We start from the raw sequence: 7,953 nt of genomic DNA, 5'->3' as shown, positions 1-7,953 counted from the left end.
TCCATGCTAAGGGAAGACAAATCTGATGGTTTTCAGTACCTAAAGGGTTTTGCCTTCTTGCCTGACATTGGTGCATCTTTGACCCTTGCATCCCAGTCCCATAGAGCCAGGCTGCAGCAGTCCTTCAGTCCCAAAGCCAGCAAGGAGGGAGGCAATGCACACATGTGCAAAAGTGGTGTCTCAGAAATTGACTCCATACCTCTTGTCCAAGTCTTTTTGTGCTGCATTGCTGCTAAGCCAACATCCCTGCTGTCCAGATGTATGTGCCATAGCTCTGCTCCTCTCCTCCTCTGCTCCTCACGTGGTCCTGGAGCTCTGAGATGAGGTCAGCAGTGTCACTGGGGCACTTGTACATCCCTTGCATCATTATTTGTTCCCAAGGACTGTTCTCTAACTGGTTAATTAGTCCCTTCAGTAATGAACCATATACCATTTGTTCTCTTTCAGTTGATATTTACCCTGTGGGAATCAGGGGCTCCTGAGAGCTGTCACACATCAGAGTGTTGTGGGGACCCTGGGGAGAGGAATCACGTGTGGGCTTTGGTAATGTCCCAGGCAAGCAGGGCAATAAGCCAGTCCCAAATGCCTGCTTTTAAATACTGAGGGAGAGAGACTGGAGCTGGTCTATGGACTTTGTAAAAGCACTTTTACTATGTGCTTTTTATCTGGTGCTCCTCTCCCTCTCTCCAGTGATGCCAGGACCTGTGCATGTCCCTCCCCTCAGCTGGCACGCTTGCAGGCTGCCAGGCAAAGCACAGCAAGAGTTGTTTGCCAGAACACATCCAGCCAGAGACAGCAGGAGGATGGAGAGGTGACATCCAGGGCCCCAAACCACAAGCAATGCCTCCCTGTGCAGTGGGGGAGGCTGGGCTGCAGCACCTGTGTGGCACTTGTGATGATGGGCTGCTCTCAACAGCCTGAATTTCCCAGGCAGGTATTTCTGGGATGAGAAGACCTTGAATTTTTGATGGCTTGCCAGAAATTAATAACAAATTAAGCCCTATTAAACTGCTCCTTTGATATTTTTATTGCTTGACACTCAGAAGTTTGCTGTGGCCTCAGTCCTTGGTTTTTCCTCTAACCCATACATTGAAGCAAGTGAAGCACCCACTGACCTCGGTGTGAGGGTGGATGCAGGGGCTCCTTCACTGGCCAAAAGAACAATATAAAGGTATTTTTTCTGCTCAGGTGCTGCATAGTGCTCTCAACTTGTACCATTACATACTTAAAGAAATGCTAGTTCTTGCAGACTGATGGATTTGAACATGCCAGGATCGCTAAACACTGTTTAGGATTTTTAAATGTTTAATTTGTAGCGATGGAGTCTAAATTGAGAATTAAAACCATGCACATCAGTCCCAAGGGAGTTTCCCTCTTCCCTCCCACTCCATCTGGAATGAAGAGGAGTTGGAATTATACATGAATTAATGAATAAGTAATAGAGAATCACACAAATAAATTACAGATGCAAGGAGATTCTTTTTTAAATCATCCACAAGTTAATATTTATTTATGTAACTTGCAGAATTCCAGCCAATGGCTGCATAAATATTAATTAATAATTAAATTTTAATAGCAAAGCAAAACCCCAGTATTTCCTAAATGTATGTCTTAAAGCCATCATTATTTGTTTGGACAATTAGGTTTGTTTGTGGCTTTGGTCAAGCAGTGACAAGAATGCAATTTTAGAGCAGGGGACATCCTGGATCAATCATGCTTTTTACTTTGATTGCAATTGCCCAAAGAGAGGGTGAATTAATTATTTTTTTTACATCCCATGAGGATAAATAACAAATTTAAAAAGAGCCCTCAGCAAAACAGGGGCATTTCTGTGCTCCCAGTTGTGCATCCCTGCTTCATATTTGATGCATTTTCAATACAAAGAGGAGGAAGAGGAGGAAGAGGAGGAGGAGGATGGCTTCTCAGCAATCAGCCTGCAGTGGCTGTCCCCATTTAGAGCAGCTGACTATCTTTTGGCACATCTTTGTGGCACTTTTCCATGTATGTGTCTCCTGGCAGCCCAAAGACTCCCCTGCAATTGCTGTTTCTGCAGGTTACTGTGAATTATTTTGCACTGACGTCCCTGGGTATTGCTTTTTGATGCACATTGCTAAACCCACTCAGCAAGGAGATTTTCAGGGATGAGGTTTCCTCCTTGCAAAAACAGGGGGGCTGGAAATCTGGTGAGTCCTGGCAGTGCCATGGCTCAGATCTGAGGCTCCCCTGTGTTTTCTCGCACCGCTTCACTGGCTGCTCCAGTTCTGCTGTTTTCTCTGTGTGTTGTCCTGCTGCTCTGGGGAGCAGTGAGGGTTTCTCAATGCCGTGGTTAAACCAGGCTCTCTTGCCTATGATCCAGGCTGGCTGAACCCTCCCTGGTTCCCAGGTGGCTCTTGTTGATGGCTTGCCATGATTTGGGGCTGCTGGGCTGTGAGTCCCTCGGGCTCAGGAGTGGGGAGCAGGTGAAGCAGCTCTGGCTGCCACAGACCTGAGACTAAAGAGCATGGCTGGTGGTACAGCTGGGAAAGGGAGATTTTGCTGAGCTGTGGCTTCAGCAGCACAGAGCCACAGTGGTGGTGTAACATCAGGTGAAAATGCCACACGGTGCTGCAAACATCTAAGGGGAAAATTGCCCAAAGACACTGAATGCACATCTGGGTACAAGGTGGTTTATAGGTATCTATGGATTTTTAAAGGGAAAGGAAAATATTCCAGCCAAAATGGGACCACTGCTGTGTAATCCCATGCAAAGAGCTGTTTTACTGCCTGTGGTGCATCCTTGCTCTGGGAGAGGCAGGGAGATGCAGTTGCCCTGTGGTTTGGGTTTGGATTTGCGCTTTGCAACTTCTTTTAAGACAGTAATTATGGACTTAAGCTAGTGAGACAAACCCTGAGTAAAGCACACCAGTCCATTTCATCTTGGTGGGGAGTCAGGGTCTGCCTCCCAGAACTGTCCCACCATGATTCACCAGGCCCATGGTCTGCTGTAGGTAAGGTGTTGGAAGACAAAGAACTGAGACCCAGTGCTCCCTGGGACACATCTGGGAAAACTTTTGAAAGCTCAGGGCTTTAATAAGGATGGAGAGCAGATAAAACCTTTATTGCAGTGCTTTTTAATTTGGCCTCATTTAATTACAGGGACACTACTGGTTAAAGAATTTATTAAGCAATTTTCTTACCCACTTTGAGATTGATGGAGCATAAAAAGACATGAGTGGATTAAACCCAGCCAGGTTTCACCCAGCTTTCTGAAATTAGTAATCTCTAAGGTCTGAAAAGACAAGTACATGACTCAGGGTTCTATGCAACAGCCCCAGGTACCTCCTGAATGAACTCTCCTGGATCCTGTGTTTTCTTTGGTTCAATAATAGTGGTTGGCCACTGAGCATATCCATTTTAAGCAAAAGGAAGAAACAAAAACAGGAAATAAATTAAGCTGGTTACAAGCACAATAAAACAAAGTGCACAAATTTAAATGTAAAACACTGAAAATGTACCAGAAGTAATAAAGACTAACCAGTGATAGGAGTCCGAACTGAATCCCTAGCTAATTCTGTACTGCAAAGATATAAAAGAAAATAAATATTAAAAAAATGGGACCTTTATCAAGGAACCTGTTAAATGGTGTATGCAACAATTTAGAAGAAATTACTTGGGAGCTAGAAGTGCAGCAAAGAAACGTGTAAATAATCGACATTTAAAGAATTAACATAAAATGATTCCAAGGTAGTGAGGGAAGTAGTCAAGCACTCTTCTAATGCTCATGTAAAACCAGGCAGCTTTTGCAGTGCACCCTCAGCCTTGAATGCATCAATTTAACCATTAGCCTCATGTCCCAGCTCTCTACAGGCAATATAAGCAATCACTAATGCATGGAACAGCCTGTTTAGATCAGGGTTTTTGTTCTTGTTTTGTCTTGTCCTTGACCTCACTATTAGGTAATGAAATGACAGGCCAACAAGGGGCTTGCTCTATCTCTGTTCCTCCTGATACCATGGGCAAAATTCCTGATGGACAGAGAATTAAATCATCATCCCCTGAGCAAGCCATTGCTCCTTTGGAAAATGGATTTCTCTGTCAGTGGTTGACATTAACAAATACAAGATGTTGTGGCATTGCCATGCATCCTTCATTGATCAAATGTTTATTTCAGTATGGTGCTCCCCTTTAATGGGATGTTGCAGATGTTCCTTAAACAAATACTCATTATTTAAGCAACAAAAAGCCTGTCCTTAATTTCTTCTCAGTTAACTCTTCCTTCTACAGCTACTGCAGGTAAAAGTCAGGAGACGATACCAATGCTGGTGTGCAAAATTCAAAATATTTTGGTGTCTTGTGTTGGATTTTGGGCTCCCTGGGCAGTTTTGGGCTGGTACAGCTCAACAAGGACCTTTGAACAGACAAGAAGTGAATGTGCTCTCATGTAACAAAACACTGATGGTCAAGCTGATGCCTGTGCAGCCAGGCCAGCTGGGAGCTGGTGCTCACAGACCAAACCCTCAGTCCTTCAGGCAGTGGGATAAGGCTCTCTCTTTACTGTGTGACTCCCAGCAAGGCTCAGAGCAATGACAGCACTGCCAGATTCTGCTGTCTCCTCTCCTGCATGCACAAGGAGTAGTTGGCTCTGGCTGACACAGGCAGACCAAGGAACACAGCATGGGAACATCTTTTAGTTGCTTTGATCTGTGTGAAAGACATTTTGTTCCTTGCTCAGATGAAGATTCCCAAGTGGCTGAGGCTTAACATCCATGAGATCTTCTCTCTCTTTAATAAAAATATCCACATACACCTAGCTCCTGTCCCACAGCTGCTGAGCTGGTGTTGTGCTGTGCAGCTGTGCAGGCAGCACAACATCTGAGCACGGGGCATAGCCCAGAGTCAGCTCCTGACATTTGGGGTCCAGGCTGTTTGTAAACTCTGGCATGCCTCTTTTACACAGGCTTCACACTCCCAGAGCTGTGTTCAGAATCAGTGGGGTATCCCTAGCCAGGAGATGGGGGGTTTATTACAGCTCTGTGGAACAAGGCTGAAAGCTGATTGACCTGAACCCAGCACCCAGTCATGCCTGAGCCAGATTCCCTCTCTCACATGGGTTTTGTGGCTTCTCCATGAGCTCAGACTTCAGTTTTTGCATTTGGAACACATCACCTCCTTGCCTTTGCTTGTCCTTGTATTTTCCATGACACTTGCAGGAACTTGCATTTTTTTTTTGAGATCTTACAGCTCTATGAAATGAAAACTTGGCTCCTGGGTTTAGAGGCTACCAGGAGACCTGTATTCAGTGGTAGGATTGGAGATGCCTTGCCTCTGTGAGAAACCAGGCTACAGAGGAAGTCAGGAGCACAGTGATCCCTGGAGGAGTCAGGAAAAGTCCCACAGTTTGCTTTTGTGTGGAAGAGAGTTAAAATCTGAACATGCCTGGAGCCTGGATGTGTGCCCTGCTGTAAGCTGGGGCTGCACTGGAGGGAGCAAAGCCCAGACACAGCCCTGGTGTGAGGAGTGGGGCTGGAAAATCCCAAACCATGAGCGCTCTACTCCATTTTCCATTTCTTAGAACTCAGATAACATATTCAAAGAGGGTCATACCAATATTTTTGTCTGCTTCCATTTCCTTTCCCTTCCCTTCCCCCTCCCAATCTACAATTATGATACATATTCAGGGTATTTTTTTCTCAGGCATGAGATTTTTATCCCCTTTTTTTTCCTTTTTGGAAGAACAGTTGTTCCAATGATATTTTAAAACAAGATGGATTTATCCATGAATTCACTTTTACTCCATTTTATTTGAAGTTTTGTGAGTGCTAGTTCTCTGTCTCATAGTATAGCTAACTTGGGGGCTGGGATGTGTTAATTATTCAATGATTTAAATGAAATATCAAAGGAGTTTTTATTGATTTGCATATAAAAGTTATGAAACCAAATATATGGCACAACAGACAAATTAGTAGGCCATAAAAAGCATGAGTGAATTACTGTTTTATTAAAGCTTTAAGATAACATGCTGTAGTATCTGAAAAGAAAGGTCAAAAGAGAAAAAAAAAAAGGAAAATTTAAATGTGTGCACATTAATGGACTGGGGAATGTGGCTTTACTAATAACTTCTGTGCATAAAAATTTATATTTTTCAACAGAGCAATCATTTCTTTCACCCTGTTGGGTATTTTAAATGTGCTCCTGTGTATATAATATTAATTTAGTCATAAAATAAAAGGCAGTAATTCAGACAGTAGCCCATGTGAGCTATTAAATTCAAAGTACCGTGTGAAGTATTTGTGGTTATGGTTCCTTGCAGTTCTGTATGAGACACAAACAAACCACTCCTGACAAGATGAAAAGGTTTGCTTTCAACATACCTGTGCTCAGTTTGGGTTCCTGTGCCTCCTTATTGAGACCTGACACCATCTCTGATTAGATAGTCTGGGTATAAATTATAAGAATGTTCTTTGAGAAAAAAAAAATAAAAGCACAAAAAGAGGATTTATGCAATAGATAAGCTTTTAAAAGAGGATTGTACAATCTGTGGGTCTATCTAAACTAGCCAGTGTTACAGTTCACTTCTTTTTATGCCAGACCATTGAGCTTTGCTGCCTTAGGAGGTGAAAATATGTTTTCACTTGTCCTGCTCATTCCCTAATGTGGGGCTGAAAGTTAACAACAGCAAATGGGCTTGACTGTGAGGCTGGTGAGCTGTGTAAAGCATTTCCACGTTGTCTCTCTCTGAAAAGCTTGAAGCAAATATTCCATCCACTGCAGAAGCAAATTAATACATGACAATTAATCAAAATTCTTCTCACTTGCCTTCCCTGTGCATGTGCTCTTGCATTAAGCCTTGGAGTGCCTGGTTGCTCTCCTGTTAAATGTGTCTGTGCTAAGACCCGACACAAGCACTTCTCAGCAAGAGGAAATTAAGCCCAGACCTGGGGTGAATCCTTCAGAGACTTGGCTCAGTGTCTGCAGCTCAGCTCATGTGTCAGTGTCCAGCCCTCACTGCTACTGGTGCAAACACTCAGAGACTCCTGGTAAAACCATCTCTGTGGATTCTCTCTTTATTAGGATATATCACCATGCAGCATTTCAAAGCCATCTCTCACCTTTTTAATATGAGTGTCTTGGAGAGAGATCTCATCCTTGCCTCCCTTCCACCCTGCCCTCCCACCTCTCTTTAGAGAGAACCCAAATCAGCTGTTGGGAATAGCCCCTGATTTGGTGGAGTCTGCAAGGAGAACAGGATTTCCATGGATGCTGCTTCCTGCAACACACACAGCTCAGAGGCTGCACAGCACAGGGCCCTCTAAAGCCACGTCTAGACAAAGTGCAGTGGTGTGGGGCAGAGAGTGAGCACTGCCATAGCAGCAGTTGCTTACACAGCATCTCAGGTCCCCCAAAATAACTGTGGCATAAATCAAAGACAGCCAGTAAAGCAGTAAGAATTACTTCTTTCCTCCAGCACTTCCCCTTGCCATCTAAGGGTGGTTTAAATGCAGCTGGTGAGTTCAGTGCAGGCTTTGCATGTTTGATTCCTAGTCAAGGCACATCTGTGCAAAGAGGTTGGTGGCACCTGTTGGCTTCCTGCCCCTCTCTCTGCTGGCTGTAGGGGATGAGTGGGCTCCTGCAGGTGCCACAAGAGGATGGATAATGGGTGACCTTTCTGGTAGCCTCAGAAAAAGCCCAGCCATGTGTCCCAGTCTTCCACAGCTGTAGCCTGGGCTGGTGGCTTGGCCCAGGCTCCCTGTGGTGGTGCCAGCCCAGCTTGAGCTCCTCAGCAGAGCCCCAGACTTACCCTGGGAGCCTCTGCTCTCGCTGTCTGGGGGCCTTGGGGTCCCTTGGACCAGCCTGTATGTGACATCACAGCTGTCATCAGTGTCCCCTGCACCTCACTGCCACCCTCCAGGATAACAAATGGTCTTGCAGGGTGTGAGAGATGCTTCCAACCAAACCCACCCCTCCTGTAAATCA

At 44.8% G+C, this 7,953-nt stretch overlaps 1 long non-coding RNA gene across 1 annotated transcript; it reads right to left on the bottom strand.

Annotated features, from left to right (window-relative positions):
* Positions 1-1,479: 1,479 nt before the first annotated feature.
* LOC111929601 (uncharacterized) lies at positions 1,480-6,435 on the bottom strand. The gene is made up of 3 exons (XR_002864759.2): positions 6,351-6,435; positions 3,515-3,555; positions 1,480-3,378 (listed from the first exon to the last, which is right to left on the bottom strand). It is a non-coding gene; the product is annotated as an uncharacterized LOC111929601 (long non-coding RNA).
* Between the last annotated feature and the right edge of the window lie 1,518 nt (positions 6,436-7,953).

This window comes from Cyanistes caeruleus, chromosome 6 (assembly GCF_971803275.1).
Source record: "Cyanistes caeruleus chromosome 6, bCyaCae1.hap1.1, whole genome shotgun sequence".
In the NCBI taxonomy this organism is placed as follows: domain Eukaryota; kingdom Metazoa; phylum Chordata; class Aves; order Passeriformes; family Paridae; genus Cyanistes; species Cyanistes caeruleus.
This window is presented reverse-complemented; position numbering and strand designations above follow the sequence as displayed.